Genomic DNA, 16780 nt, shown 5'->3' on the forward strand with positions numbered 1-16780 from the left:
GAAGCCTGATATCTGATCCAATCAATGGAAAGATGTAGCTTTTGCAAAACCAGTAGGCAACCAGTAGCTGGCTTTTAGTTCTCTTCTGGCTTAAATTTCAGCAACATTCATTGCCACTGACTGTTTTCAACTTCTTGTCACTCTATCTTCCCTGTCTTTCTCTTTCCTGGTTTCCTTCCACCTCTGTGAATATTCTTTTTGAGTCTGGTATTAGTCCTCTTGCCAATCATATAATGCCACTGTTTTCCCGGGGGCTCATCTTACTCTGGAAACGTCTCTGAACAAGCTCATAAGCACCTGTCACTTCTGCCGTAGGTTATATTCAGCATAAGGCGCAGAAATCTGCCCTTCACATACCTGGACAAGTGCAGCCATCCAACGTTTCTTCTTCTTCTTTTTCTTTTTTAAGTTTATTTGTTTATTTTGAGAGAGACAGAGAGAGCACTAGTGGGGGAGGGGCAAAAAGAGAGGGAGAGAGAATCTCAAGCAGCCTCCTTGAGGTCAGTGTGCAAAGCCTGATGGGGGGCTTGAACTCACAAAACTGTGATATCATGACCTGAGCCAAAATCAAGAGTTGGATGCTCAACCTACTGAGCCACCCAGGTGCCCTTATGCTTCTGAGCATCAAGTGACACCAAAGGAGGGGATTGTTAGGCTGGCAGTGTGAGTAATGGACAGGATGAGGAGACAAGGCATGTGGACTAGGAGCCTTTTGTGACCAGGTGAGGTAACAAGATGCTTGATACATATTGATCTGTTGTATCATTTACTGTACCTCCTGTATGCCTCTTGCCTGGGTCTTGAGTTCTGTGTATGAGCCTGTCTCCTTTACCAGGCTGTGAGCTCTTTGAGGGGAAAGACCATGACTTTCATCTTTGTGTCTTTAGTCCACAGTAGGTACTGTAGTATGACTTACTTGCACCAACAGGGCCATGGTGGGGTAGGAGAGGACAGCTAGGGAAGAAACTTTAGATGCTGATCGTGCTTGTTGACCAGTTGGATGTGGAGCCTGAGGGTATAGGAGGAGTCAAGGAAGACTCTGAGCACCAGGTCGGGGTGACTGGCAATGGTGAGACCATTAACCGAGATAAGGTGCATGGAAAGAAGGGGTCAGTGGAGCCAACACGTGGGGTTTGGTGTGCACAGTGGAATTTGGATGTGGAAATGTTTGGAGGCAATGGCAGCACCAAACTTACGCTGACCTGCTATGAATTAGTCCACGAGATTAAAAACATGAACACTGGGAACTTAAAAAAAATTACATTCCTGATTGAATAATGGCATCTCTGGGTTTAGAAAGATCTTTTAAAATCATCTAGTCCAGTTGTCTGTTAAACGCTTTAATCCTCTGTAGAACATTCCTGTTGAGCATCTTGTACTTTGGTCTCGGTTTGTGGGCTTTCTCCGTATTTACAGTGTTTTTCCTTTTTGATTGATTCTTTGAACACTGTAGCCTCTTACTCTGTTCTAAGTTTCTCTGGGCTTTTCTGTCATAACAGATTTTTTTTTTTTTTTTTTATAATTAGCTGTTCAGAGAAACCTTCCATTGGACATTTATTTACCTGGCTTGGGTGTTCATAATTTCATCACTGGACAGTCTGAAAACAGGGTTTCTCTAAACTCTGTAAGAGAAGCTTTGGGTTAATTGGGAAACAAGAGTTAAGAATTGGGTTCGCTCACAGCAACTGCCTCTTCTTAGCCCAAAGGTTTCTACTGCTTTTGGATTTTCTGACTCTTAGGGAAGCTGGAAGCAGACTGCCTGGGGGTGGATATTGGCTGCACTACCTACCAGCTGAGAGACTTTGGGCAGGTTATTTAACCCTTTGGAGCCTTGGCTTCTAGAAAATGGAGATACTCATGGTGTTAATCTCATAGGGCTATGGGAGGGTTAATGTGAAATGTTTGAGGACACCTGAGTGGCTTATCCGTTAAGCTTCTGACTCTTGATTTCGGCTCAGGTCATGATCTCACGGTCGTGAAATTGAGCCCCTCATTGGGCTCCATGCTGAGCATGGAGCCTGCTTAAGATTCTCTCTTTCTCTCTCTCTCTCTCTCTATCTCTCTGTCTCTGTCTCTCTCTCCTTCTGTCTCATGTCACTCACTTTCTCTCAAGAAAAACAAAAGTGAAATGCTTAAATGGCCTCTGCCGTGTAGTAAGTCTTTTTTTTTTAAATTTTTTAATGTTTGTTTAATTTTGAGAGAGAGAGAGCATGAGCAGGGGAGGGGCAGAGAGAGAGAGGAAGACACAGAATCCAAAGCAGGCTCCAGGCCCCGAGCTGCCAGCACAGAACCTAATGCGGGGCTTGAACCCACAAACTGTGGGATCATGACCTGAGCCAAAGTCAGACGCTCAACCGACTGAGCCACCCAGGCGCCCCCACCATGTAGCAAGTCTTAATAAATATTGGGTCCTATTATCACTATCTCAAGCACATCCTCCCACACAAAGGACAATCACCACTAGGAGAAACATCAAGAAAATGAGGAAAGATAACAGAGGCCATCCTGGCCTCCTCTAATGACAAAGCAAGGAAATGACTAGACTCAGTGAGGTCTGAATGTGATGGAGAGGAAGCGTCCACACTGAGCCAACAGCCCCTCAGTGCGCAGTTTTCCAGGGAGAGAATTACAGGAAGACGCAGCTTCCGGCATTTAGAAGTGAGAATGTTTTCATCATCATTGTAAGGCCGATTTTAAATAGTCTGGCTAATTAGGTGGTGATTAAATTATACTGCTCCCATATGCTTGTGCTTTCTTCTCTGCAGAGTATATCTGCCCAAAAAGTTGTAGGTGAATTATATGTTTGTAAAGGAATGTTTTGATTCTCTGCACATAGTAAGCACTCAAATGTATTGAATGGTTACCTATTTTATAAAGCTAGGAACAATCATAATAATAGCAGCTAATAAGCTGATAAGAATTTACTTTGCACTTCACGGAATTATCTCATTTAATCCCACGAAGTTGGTTATATTATTCTTTCCAACTAACTCTTGAAGAAAGCAAAGTCTAGAGGGCAATGAATTCTCGGTGTCATCAAGATCTTTCTGTCATTTCTTTGTTTGCCTGTTTGGATTTTTGTTGTTGGGTATTCTTAGAATGCACCTGCAGGAGAAGTGATAGAAATGACTTTCAATACAGCTCTAAATAGACGTGACTGCTAAAGAATTAGGAGGAATGGCATATGGCGATGCTGAGGATAGAGCCGTGGGCATGGCGTGGGGACTGTCAGAGTATGATGGACGGAGGAGGCGTGGGGAGGAGGAAGAACCAGGAAGACTGGGTGGAAGCCACCCGTGAAGCAGACTCGCAGTGAGCCCTTGGGCAGAGCGGTTGTGGGCAAGCCTGAATGACCCTGGCTCTTCTTCACCTAAGACAGTCCTGGCTTATCATAAATGAACCCCAATCATCTGTCTGGCGTCATCTGTTATTTCCTCCTCCCAGGCCTACTTTCCCGATGTGGTAAACTACCTCCTGTTGGCAAAATGTACTGTTTCTTTCCACATGTCTCTGTTTTTACTCATGGTATACCAGCTATATAAAATGTCCTCTTTCAAGACCCAGCTGGTTAATGTGCTAAAGCCATGACTTCTTTGAATACAGATGATCTCCAGTTCTTGTAAAATTCTGCAAGATAGGCTTATTATTTCCATCTTGCAGATGGAGAAACAGAGACTAAATACTGAAGTCAGCATTGCACAAGTAGATCTAGGGCTAGCGGATAGGTCTGCCTGATTTTAAAGTCTGCTACTTTCTCCTTTTCCCATGTCTGTAGAAATTCCCAGTCACCTTTTGAGCTGCAGTCCTCATGCCGTTTCCTCTGTGAAGCTTTAATGGAATTCCTCAGATAATTGCATATTCCTTTATAGTCCTGTAACACTCTGTACACATTACAAAAACTCTATTTAATAAGGTTGTATTCTGATTACACGTCCGTGTGGTTGTCTTGCTCCCCCAGTATGGGCTTCCTAAAGACAGGAAGAGGGTATGTCTTTATATATCTTTATAATGGTACCATCACTCTATGTCTTCGCATTGCTTGTCATATAATATGCCCTTAATGAATTATTATTGAATTAATGAATAAATTCATTAATGCTCAGGAGCTCGTCTGTGAAGCTGTGAGCTTCCTCCTCCTTGCCAGATTATTGATTCTGTCCTAAGTCTGTTCCCTGTTGGCGTCCCACACGGGCGTGATGAGCATTAACCAGATGGCTAGCCACAGAGATGTCCACCCTTGGACTCAAAGCCTGCTTCCCAAGCCAGGGTGCTGGAGACGACTGGAGACCATCCCAGGCCCTTGGCTATCTGGTGGCCCCAGTGGAGGCAGCAGCAGCAAATCCAAGAACGAAGTGAAACTCTGGATTTAGCCTTCAGGATCTGACCTGGGAGCAGAAGTCTTTGGTTTTCCCAATGCAACCCATTTTATAGCCTTTGCTGAGTCACTTCCCATCAGCATTACTCAAACAAAGATGCGTATTAGGTGCCGTGGCTGCTCTGGCTGATGCGTTTTCCAAATGTGTGCTGTAGCTAAATGTCTGAGCCCCATCCAAACCACAGTTTATGTTTTAATATAAGCAAAGTCACACAACCTCTCAGAGACTCACTTACGGTTCTTGTCAATCATTCCTTGCCCTCTCTGCCGGTCTGTGACCTACCTTCTTTCAGATTCCATCCACTCTCCACCTTCAAGACATGATGTGGCTTGTTTCCAGAAACTGAGATGGTTGCAAAATAAGCTGAGCCAGGCTCTGTCACCAAAAGGGTTAATATCCTCCCCCCAGGGACTGACCACAGCTGAGCTGCCACCCAGGTGCAGATAGTGACAAGTTTATACAACCAAATGGTGCAACAGTGGGCACCCTGAGTCTTGAAGAGGCATTTTCTCCAATGTTCTGGTCTTAATGTACAACGGCAAGAACTCATTTAACTTTGATTGTTGGTGTCGTTCTACCAGGAACACAGACTCCTTGCAAGAGTGACTTCTATCTTGGCTTATGCTGATGGTCCCAAGTGTCACCCAGTTCCGGTTTGTATTTGTTATACACAGAAGTGGCCAGCTTCCAAGATATAAGTTTCCTTCTTCCTTGCTGCTCCCTTACCCAGCCCCAGCCTGCTAATAAGACACAATCCCAGCTGTGCATTCACTCTAACAAGAGGGGGCAGGTATTGTACTGTGCATCTGGGTGTGTGAAGAAACGCAGCCATCAGAGGGCAAGCATTTAAAAAGACCCATGCAAACAAATGGGGATCTTGTCAAGTCAAGCAGACCCAGGCTCAGGCTCAGGCTCAGGCACAGGCAGGATGGGCTGCCGTTGGGTGATTATGGAAGATTCTCCACATGAAGGTAGTCCCTGTCACCGGGCAGGGTAGGCTCACCACAGGGACACTTCCTAGGAGCCTTTGGGAGACTGCATTTTTTTCTGGCTAAAAACATTATGTAAATGCTTATGGAAGAGCCATTAACTGATTAACAGATGAGTATAAATTAGCTTGTATGATTAAGTGATTAATACCCATTGTAAGCAGAGCCCAAAGAGAATAGAGTCTGATGAAATGAGACTAAATATTTTGCCTATGCTATTACAAGGCTTTTAGGTAGATGTGTGGCATCTCATGTGGGTGTGATTTCTTCTAATATTTCGTTACAGTGAAAGAAGAAAGGATGAAGGTGCAGAAAGCCAATCTTTAATGGACCTGGATGCGTTGTACACACCCCCACGCCAACCCTCCCAGCAGCTGTCATCCCTACTGGACAGACGAGGTGAGAGGACCCAGAGAGGCTAAGCAGGCTGTCCAAGATGGCAGACCCAGAGCTAACAGCTAGGATGGACCCAAATCCCACCACCTTTCCACAAGGTCAGCCCTCCACTGGGAATCAGAGATTTAAAGGAAATGTGTGGCTTGTTTTTTTGAATTAGTTGTAAGAATCAGTGATGGCTGTGACAATGATGATAAGGAGGACATCATGGTGGTGATGACTGTCATCCTTACTGTGAGCCAGACACCGTGCTAAGCTTTTCACATTTATTATTTTATTTAATCCTTATAAAATGCCTGTGAAGTAGGTGTTAGGAACCTCTTTTTGCAAATGAGAACATCAAGACAGTAACTGGGTAGTTGTGCTGGAATTCCAGCTCAGCTCTTTCTGATGAGAAAGCCTTATTTCTGGTTCCTGTACCCACTGACCCCTGGTCTGCTGGAGTGGGACCCAAGGACAGACAAGAACTCCCAGCGAGAGCCTGATGTCAAGAGGCCTTGAAGCAACAGACTCGGGGAACAGAGCTGGCGCTAGGATTTACTTGTTCTCCATCAGGATTTTGACTCAAAAAGAAAAAAAATGAGTAATTTAATACTAGAAAAGAGTCTAGCATCATTGAATTATGTCTAAAATAATCAAATATTAGCTGGAAAAGTAAAGAGTTGGATTTAGGTATACACTTTTTCTTAATTTTATTTTCTGTATTATTTTTGGATATAAAAGTTGGCAGTCAGATTTAGCTAATTTAATGGATTACTCTTGAGATGAGAAAAAAGATAAGTGATTCCCATTAAGATCTATTACAGGAAGAGACTGAATATCCAGTGGACAATATGAGACTTTTGGGTGCTTCAGGGTGAGGATCCACCCAGGGGAATCCAGGGTGAGACTCTAGTGCTGAAATGCAATTTGTTTCTTTCCAAAATTGCCTAGAGATGGGGCCAAAACCAAATCCAGAGTTTTTTACTTGGAAAAAACAAATCAAATGCATGAATTAAAATGGGCTAGTATTGGGGCTCCTGGGTGACTCAGTCAGTTAAGGGACCAACTCTTGATTTCAGCTCAGGTCATGATCTCACAGTTCATGAGATCAAGGTCCACGTCAGGCTCTGTGCTGGCAGCATGGAGCCTCCTTGGGATTCTCTCTCGTCCTTTCTCTGCTCCTTCCTTGCTTGTGCACACACACATTCTCTGTCTCTCACTCGCTCGCTCAAAATAAATAAATAAACATTAAAAAATGTGTTAGTACTACTTTGCTCAAATGAACACAAGAATTGATCTAGACAGAGAGCCTTGCCATCAGTGCAACAGTGTTAGCCAAATGATGAGCTGCGAAAACTTCCTTCCCTTCTCCCCCATCCTGGTCTTCACAGTTTCCTTCAATGAGGGGACTGCTTCCGGAAATGCCAACACCAACGTGTGTGGAGATGTGGCCCTGGCTTCAGCCTTCTTCCCCCTGTCATCAGACACTGAATCTTTCTTCTGGGTCAGTGTTAAAGTGAATTCATCAGACAAATAAATCCATGCAGGTACTTAGCAAGTTGTTAGACATTAAAGTAGGAGTGGCTCCAACCATGAGATGTGCTACCAATGCTGAGTGTTTTACGGATGAGGGCATGTTGGCTAGGAGCAGTTTAGGGGTGCTGCTTTATGGGGGCGTGGCCAGGCTCCCCATGGACCTCAGCCAGGGAGAAGTGGGGCTGCCGGCCAGACATGCATGCAGTGGGGGGAGCATAGCACAGATCAGCAGGTACACAGTGAGTCTCCACCGGGATACTTATGTGGACCCACATTGCTGACCCCAGTCTTCTTTTCTCTATGAATCTGTGACAGGACCCTATTTGGACAAGGACCCTTCTATTTGCCCCAAAACCCTGAGTTTTTGGAAGGCAGGAGCATGTCTTAGCCCATGTGGAGCCAGCACCTTGTTTATACAGGTGTTGATTAATGTCACCAACACCAGTGAAGAGGACAGTGTTTAGCAATCATCTGTTCTTGATTAGTGGCTCACCTCTATTATCCATGTAACCCTATAATCCATATATCCACATGCCAGATTTCCCCTCCCATTCTAAAATTTCCCTGCCATACATGCTTTCCCATGTATCTATCTATACTTTCACATTTTATCACATGTATTCTTGTAATGTACTCCCAAAATAAGTCACTGTGTAAATAAACCAATGAACAGAGTGCTCAGATTTGTAGGAGTAACACAAGCTACCACACTTTTAAAAACGCCTTTTAAGAAACATGGTGAAATTATGACAGTTCTTTGCTGCCCGGGTCCTCTACCTGATCTCTTTCTGGACCTCCTCTTTGTAATGTTATATTAGAATAAGAGGCCATCGTGATGTACATGTGTGCACGCTTTGCCCCCAAATTCCCATCTATCCAGTACTTATTTTCTTCACTTAATGCCTTAGGAAATCTCTAGTGAAGTCCCCTGACAAATGTTAGTGCCCTGAGTGCCACAAATGCATTTGAGCTTTGTATTTTCAGTATTTGCAAATAAGGTTGGAAGATTGCTTACCTCAAGGGACAGGGCATCAGCTCTGTGGAAAACTAGGGCACAACAGCATTAGGGGACCTGGTCCCCAGTCCCCAGAGCAGGAAAGCAGGTAAATTGGAGGCTGGTTTGTGCCTAGTATTGGCGATGCTGTCCCTGTCACTGGGGTTGGGAGGCAGCTGAAGCCAGGTGGGCGAGGAGCAGAGCGGCTGTGGTCCCTCTAAGGTGGCCAGATGGCAGGGAGCTGCCTGCTGGGCACAAGAATGGCCAGCCCAGGCATGGGCACTTTTTTGCTGGAATTTGCTCTCTGTTATCAGGGTGCCAGGTGACACGGGTCATCTTCCGCTTCAAGCCAAGTCACAGGACAACAGGAGAAATCTACCACCTGGCCGAGACACCTCAGTGAACAGCCCTCACATGGGCTGAGCTGCAAGTCAATGCTCAGAAAACAAAACTTTTTCTTGTCTGGTCCTAAAGGGCTCCTCCTGTCCAGTCCTATGCAGAAGCCTGGCTGCCTGTGGGTCTTGGAGGGCTGAACTTGAGGTTCGTTTACCAGCCGTAGCTCCCGCTGACTTCAGGTGCATTGCTGACAGTGACTTCATCCCGCCCCATGCCCACTCTTGCCCCCTCGCCATCCCCTGTCTTCCCAGTATGGCTCACTGAAGGATGGGAGTCGCAAGATAGTTAGCAGGGGTTGAACAAAATGAGTTGATCGGGAAGAGAGTTTCATATAAAAATAATAGCCTGGAATAGAGCAGGTTTGGTGTGGAGACAGGAGTGAGCAGGTTGTCTGACAGAAGCCGCAAGCTCTTCTAGCCGGGGCCTCGGGCTGGCTAGTTTGAACCAGGAAAATAAGGATTTCAGTAAGGTCTGCCTTACAGCTGAGTCCCTCTTGGGGATTAAGAGTCACAGATCTACTGCCATTCTTTATCACCCTCGTTACCTCTCGGGGCCTGGCAGGAGCCATCAGCTGCACGAGCTGTGTGTCGTGGGCGCTGAGCTGTGTGTGTTAGGACCCCACCTCCAATAGATCTTACTAACATTATTAATGTTCACAGGCATTTGGGGGCCCCTCCTCTCCTCCAAACCCTGCCAATAATTTGAGAAAGCCCCTGTGATGTGCCAATTCATGGAAGAGAAAAAAGACACGCGAGCCCCCATAAAAGGAATTAATAATTTCATCTGACCTGAATCCTAGGTTGTAGGCAACAAACCTTTAGGAAATGAGATTGGGACCTTTGGCTTTGATAACAGCCTTGGTTCTCCTGTGGGGGGTCAGTCTTTTGTTTTTGGCAAACCATCTTCAAGTATCTGGAGCCTACATGCTGCCTTGAGGCCTGCGGTGAACAACCTTTATAGGTGTTAGTCTGTTCAGTAATAATGCTGAACGTGGGGCCACATGAGGAGCCCTCAGGAAGTGCCCTGCATGCGGACAAGAGGGAGGTGTGCGTGACAGGAGGGAGAGAGAGGATGCTGAAGACAGGTGAGCTGCAGGGGCCTGAGGAGATCTCCAAGGAGGCCAGGGCCCAGGGGGTCCCTGCAACCCCACGAGGCACAGGCCTCAGTGTGCTCACGTGTGAGCATCTGGGAAGGTGGGTGAAATGGGGGAGTGGCCTTGTACCCAAGCGGAAGGGGGACCAACACATAGATAAGGCAGGATGAGAGTGAAGAGGGGGCCGGCAGGGTGATGGTTTTGGAGAGTGTTCTCTGCTGGGGAGAGTTGAGAGCCATGTTCCGGGGCCCATCAGCTTTGTCTTGAAGGCATCTGGCAGTCTGTAAAGTTCCAGGAAACGTGGGGGCGCGGGGGGATGCCACTGGCTGGATGGGCACACTGAGCAGCTTGGCCATCTCTCAGCCCCGCCCGGCCTGTGGCTGATGCCCTTGTCTGGTGACAATTGAGAGAAATCCAGAAGCTTCACATGACATTTCTCATCTGTGGAGGCCCCTGGGGAGGTTGCCCACAAGACAGGAAATCCCAGGTCCCACTGGGGCCACCAGTTCAGAGCTAGAAACCAGGTAACCCTTGGGGAAGTGAGACTCCACAGGGCCTCCCTCCAACCCCCCACTTGGAGGATCACTTGATCCGAGCCAGGAGCAGGACCAGGACCAGCCAGGAGACCTCTGCAGTGTTTACCCAGAGTGCCCACCTTCTTTCTTCCTTTGATCAGCTTCCCCAAAACCTCCTTTTCCAGTGTCCTTTTCTCTTTCCTCTCTCTTATCTGTGACAATCCCTTCTCCTACTAATGATTTTATAAGTTCCTTTATATGGGGGTGTAGATGACAGAGATGGTTTATACATTCCATATCTTAAGAACAGCAAAGCCTTGACCCAAAGGCAGAAGATCCAGGCCCGAACACTGTATTCACTTTAGTGCATTTGAGGGGATCCGGTGTGTGCACTGAGCTGGATTTGGGGTGGTAGGGATTTCCCGTGTGGAAAGAATGGGCCTGACATTTTTGAGGTGCGGTTATGGAGTGTGAGGTGTTGGTACCAGTAACACTGGACTGGCAGTCAGGATATTGCTCCCAGGCTGTCTGTCCTCAGTCTATCAGGTTAGTGATCTGGCCCAGGTAGATGACATTTAAGAGCTTTTCAGTTCTTGAAGTCAAAGATTTTCCTCATCACACAGGATTCACCATCCTGAACCAGGAGAAGCAGCTAAAAACCCTGGATTCCAGCCCCAGTGCCATCTAGACAGAGATCCCGTCAGAATGGACCCTGGTGGAAATTGAGCCTTTCAAAGTAACGTCAACATGATACTGGCACCTGGCCTTGGGTCTCTTTACAAAGGAAAGGGGAGGAGCAAATTCAGGTAAACACCAGGAGAGAGGTAATCCCCGTCCTCTGTGGCTCCTAGCACTGACCTCCACCAAGGCCAGCCTATAAGGGTTGGTGTCAATGATGTAAAGCTTGAAACTTGATCCCTTCCCAGGGAACAGAATGGGGGTGCGGTTCTTGAGAAACCAGACTGAAGAGAAATTAGCCTTCACCAGCTGCTCCTGTAATTGCATTTAAATTCAGTTAAACTAATTTCTTACACTTGATAAAAGCAGTTGTCTTTCCAAATCATCCTCAGACTCCTCCATTCCAAACACAATATAAATATACCACGGCCTGGTTAGAGAGGTCCTTCCTTCTGGGCCTCTTTGTCACCTTACCTCTGTTCTTGGCCCTTTGCTGGGGCACAGTTTTTTGTAAAGAGCTCAGAAAGCTGAACTGCCCTATTAGCATAAGAGTCTGTGACTCATTGACTCACAGATTGTAAATCACACTCACATGGGATTTTAATTAATTATATTAATTTTAGGGGAAACAACAAAACTGAAAAGTCTACAGTGCTTCATTTACTGAGAAACTCTGAAATGTCTTTTATTTTTAGCAAGAGCCATAAAAACATCTCATACTGAAATAATGCAAAAATCAAGGAAGGGTTGTATTACTCAGCGTGATCGCGCCCTTTAAAAGGCTTTGACATTTTCTTTATTTTTGTAAGGTTTTTTAGAAAGAAAAAAATATATATTATATTACATACACATCTACACATGCATACGCTACCCAGGTCCTCTCTGCAAGAATATTCACTACTGACTGCAATTTGGTGTAAGGTGGTTCTATCTTAGACCCTCTCAAAGGGAGATTAATTACTAAATTATCATAAAAAACATGCAATTAGTTATCTTCATTTAAGAGACTGCCCCATGGTAAGAGACTCTCAAATACTTGTATGCACATACACACTTCATTCGTTGTTTATTATGCGTTTGCATTTATTCATTTAGTCAAGCTAATATATATCAGGGCCTACTATGTGCCTGACACCTTGCAGGGGCTGACAGTACAAGGTGAACTTAATAAGACCAGTCTGGAGGTGGAGGTGCATAGGGTTCCACATGGTTAAGCAGCATCATAGAATCAAGGGTACAGGGCTGTGGGAACAAGGAGGGAGCATCTGAGGGCATCAGAGAGAAAGGGAAAGGACAGAGGGGCAGTGACATAAAGGAAAGCCAAGAGTCTACAGGTTTTAGTTCAGGAAGTGACTCTTACCCACCATGTGTGTGTCAGACACTAGCCAGGTGCTGGGGAAGCCAGCAGTGAGCAAGCTAGACACAGCCACCCCTATTTTGGAATTTACAATCTAATTAGGAGATGTTAGTCAAATAATAACACAGGAATAAAATTGCTATTTTGGTAAGAACCTTTAAGGAAAAAGTACAGGGGCTTTAAGAGTATACACCATGTAGCTAAGCTACATGGTGAAAATGAGGGTTGGCTTGCTTGAGAAAGTGACAATAGATCAGAGACCTGACAAATTAACAGGCATGGCCAGAGGAGGGACGGTGGGAAGAGTGTTCCAAGTAGAAGGAACAGATAGGCAAAGCACTATTAGAGAAAGCTTGGAATTTGCTAGAAACCGGGAAGAAGTCAGAGTGAGTGGAACACAACAAGGGATGGTGAGGTGGGAAGTGGGGAGGTTAGACCCTTCCAAGATCAGGGTCGGAGAGGTGGGCAGGGACAAGAATATACAAAATTTGGGCTTTAAGCTAAAAGTAGTAGAAGCACAGTAACACACTAAAAAAAACCCCACCCACAATTTCTTTAGGAAAGAGAGTTATGAATTTAAGTGCCTTACATTGTACCAGAAGCTCAAGAAAATCAGTTATTGTCCCTCTTTCTGTACCCAGCTCAGGTCCTTGACTAGGCTAATGCATGTATTCTGCACCTACATGTTGGTCTCCAGTAGTATATTTTGTACTGTTGGTTCTAATTTTGATTTTTAACCCAGTTTGTCAACTTGTCTTCTGCCTCCATGACCATTTATGGTTTCTGCTATGATTAGCCATCTGGATGATGGAATAGCTCATTCATTCCATGATTCATTCAACAAATGCTTATTGAATACCCCTGTTGTACAATGATTTATCCCTCATTGAACTTACAGTTTCACAAAGGTGTAAGATACATGCATAAAAATTATAATATTGAAAGTTGTACTGGAGGTCCTAGACAGTGCAAAGGAAGGGCAAGAAAAACAACAACAGTGTGTTCATAGGACATCTAAAATAACCTACAGATAAATTATTAGAATTAATGAGGGATTTTTCCAAAGTATTGTATTCCTATAAATCAGTAAATAATTATGTAAAACATATGAAGCAATTAATATAAGTATGTTTTTAACATATGGAAGATATGCACAGACAAAATTTGAACACTGTATTGAGAGATATTAAAGAAAACCTAAACAAATTGAAAAATATACCATATTCATGGATGAGAAGACCCAATTTTGGAAGGATACTAAGTTTCCCCAAGCTGATTCATGGATTCCATGTAATCTTAATCCTAGCCAAAATTCTAGCAAGGTGTTGGTAGAATTTGAGAAGTTGATTCTAAAACTTAGATGTAAATACAAAGAATCTCTGACTCTTCTGAAGAAAACGATGAAGCAGAAAGACTTGCTCTACCAGACACCAGATTTGTTTTAAATTGTAGTAAAGGCAGCATGGTCTTGGCACAGAATGGACAGATGGACTAATGGAGCAGAATAGAGAGAACAGAAAAATGATAAACACATGTGTGGACATTTGACATATGAAAAAGATGCATGACAGATGAGTGAGGAGAGGAAGACATTTTCAATGATGAATTCCAGGTAGACTACAGATCTAAGTGCAAAAGGTGAAACTATAAGCTTTTAGATGACAATATAGAATATTTTCACATAAAAAATATATGCAATGTCTTCTTAAACAAGATCAGAAAGGAAAGATACATGAGTTTGGCTACATTAAAATTAAGAACTTGTATTCACCAAAGGATTCTATACAAACAATAAAAGGTCAGACTGTAAATTGGAAGATGTAAATATGTTACAGAATATGTAATATATAAATGTCAATAAATTGAAAATCTATTTTAAAAACCTACTCCATATCAATAAGAGAAACTCAATTCAATATAAAAATGGACAAAACCCAATAAATTACCAAAGATGAAATCCAAATGGCCAATACATAAGTGTAAAAGCATTTTATGGGTAATGAGGAAAATGCAAATTAAACCCACAAAGAGATAACACTACATACCCATGAGACTGGCAAGTATTTAAAAGTTTGGCAATACCAAGATTGGATAAGGTGTGTAATAGTGAGAAGTCTCAAACACTGTGGAGTGGAAGGAAGGTGTAAGTTGGTACAACTACTTTGGAAAAGAATTGTCGTTATCCACTCCATTTGAAGATGCGCACAGCTTATAACTCTGTGCTTCCGTATCACATATGTCCTAGAGAAACTCATGTATGTGTACACTTGGATAAATGTACCAGAATGTTTAAGGCAGAATTCCTGATGATAACTAAAAACAGGAAATAAGCCAAATGTTCTCTTACAAAGAATGGATAAATAAGTAGGATATTCATAAAATGAGGACTGTATATCAATAAAGATAGATGTAGCTATTTGAAGCACAAATGACTCTCAAACAGTGTTGAACAAAAGATAAAAGGCAAAAGGATACGATGTGGAATGATTTCCATTTGTGTAAAATTTCCAGTCATAAGGACAGGTAAAATCAAACCATATTGTTTATGGAGACATGCCAAAGTGGTAAAACTATCAAGTAAAGCCCAAAAAGAATGATCACAGAAGTCAGAACAAAAGTGGCTTCCAGGGTAGAGAGACAGGGATATGACTGGAGAAGGTACCTGGAAGGTTTCCAGGTGGCTGGCCACATTCTAATTCTCGACCCAGGTGGTGGTTACAGTAGGTTCATGTTACTATTATTTGTAAAACCGTACACAGGTCTTTAAGATATTTTTCTGAATGAATATTATATATCCAAACCAAAATTATTTTGTGAATTGCATGTATGATTACAGTTTTCCTGTGGATTTCCAGTCTTCTGGAATCACTCTTCTCTTTAATATCCAAGTAAGAATAATGCATCTCCATCATGTGTGACTGTGATTTAGTGTGGCTGTGACTAGTCCCTATCATCATGAAATGCTTCTTAGTTTCCTGATTATTTTAAATGGCCTCTCACTCTAAACTGCTGTCCCAGGCTGCACCTGGCCCACCTGACCATTGTCCTCTCTTGCGATGATGGTGTTGTAATCAAGTGACCTCAGAACAGGGTACTGGTGTTCTCCCCTAACCCTATTCAAGCACAGAAACAGCCATCACCGATCTGTTTGGATCATGCAAACCATCAGTTAAGTACATTTGAGTATGCACAAACATATGAATATTTGCTTATTTATAATTTTTATACATGTACTACCATGATTAGCTGTAATTTCAAGTGGATGTAAGTCCACATTTCAAAAATGTTGATTTTTTTTTTTTTTTGGTCATCATCTTGACGGATCTGATTAGTCATTGTTATTTTTTTCCTTCAAATGTATTTAAGAGCCATTTTCTGGAAGTGAGTTTGTTTGCATTATCAGCCTTAATTCCAATCTCTAGTTTCTTTGCAGAAATGTTTTAAAATCACTTGAACAGCTTCTGTGAGGATGAAGTTAGTTAAGGCTAGATGACATAATAAATAAACTCACTCAACACCCCCATGTGTAAATTATAATACATTTCGATAGGTCAAAAGTAATAAATAACACTATAGTAGTTAATGTTTGTGGGGTAACAAAGTAGCCTCAAAAACAACAAACACCTGTGGTTTAAAACAACAAACAGCTATTATTTCATACTTTGTGTATGTTAGACATCCAAGTATGGATTAGATAGGTGCCTTTGCCTGAATGTCTCTCATGAAGTTGAAAGAATCATTCAGGTCTGCGGTACCATCTGAGGACTTGCTGGGATGGGGGGGTGGGGATGGGGGAAGGTAGTTTCTCTGCTTCCAAGCTCACTCATGTGGTTGACTTGCCACATGACCTCTCCATGGGCTTGCCTTGCAATACCCCCAAGTGAGCAATTCAGAAGAGAACCTAAGACAGACCTCACAATTGGACCACAAGAGTGAGCTCCCCCCACCACCCCCGCCAGCCAGAGCCAGCTTCAGGAGCATATAACCTGAGCAGTCACACTGGGTCCTGTGTTTAAAAGGGCCCTACAGTTGGTTTAATGCTCTATTAATAATTTTTGTAACGAAGGGGTCTACATTTTTATTCTACACTGAATCCTACACATTATGTAAGCAAGTCCTGTTTTGCTAAATGTCATTGAAGTCAGATAGGGCTATATTCCCCCAGGTGAAAACACCTCACTCGAGGACAATCAGGTTCTCTCTAAGGAACTTCAATTAGAGCCAGAAACTGGGAAGAGGAGTCAAGTCCTAAAGTGTCGCTGCTTCTGAGGTCACCAAAGCAACGTCAGCTCTTCCCAAGTTCTGGACATTCAGCTCTTCCTTGGACTCCATGATTTATTCTGGGTTCTTTCTGATAAACTTCTCTTTTTGCTTCATCAAACAGTGTTTTGGCAGGCACATGAAAAGATGTTCAACGTCGCTCCTTATCAGGGAAATACAAATCAAAACCACACTCAGATACCACCTC

Source organism: Panthera tigris, chromosome F3 (assembly GCF_018350195.1).
Source record: "Panthera tigris isolate Pti1 chromosome F3, P.tigris_Pti1_mat1.1, whole genome shotgun sequence".
NCBI lineage: Eukaryota > Metazoa > Chordata > Mammalia > Carnivora > Felidae > Panthera > Panthera tigris.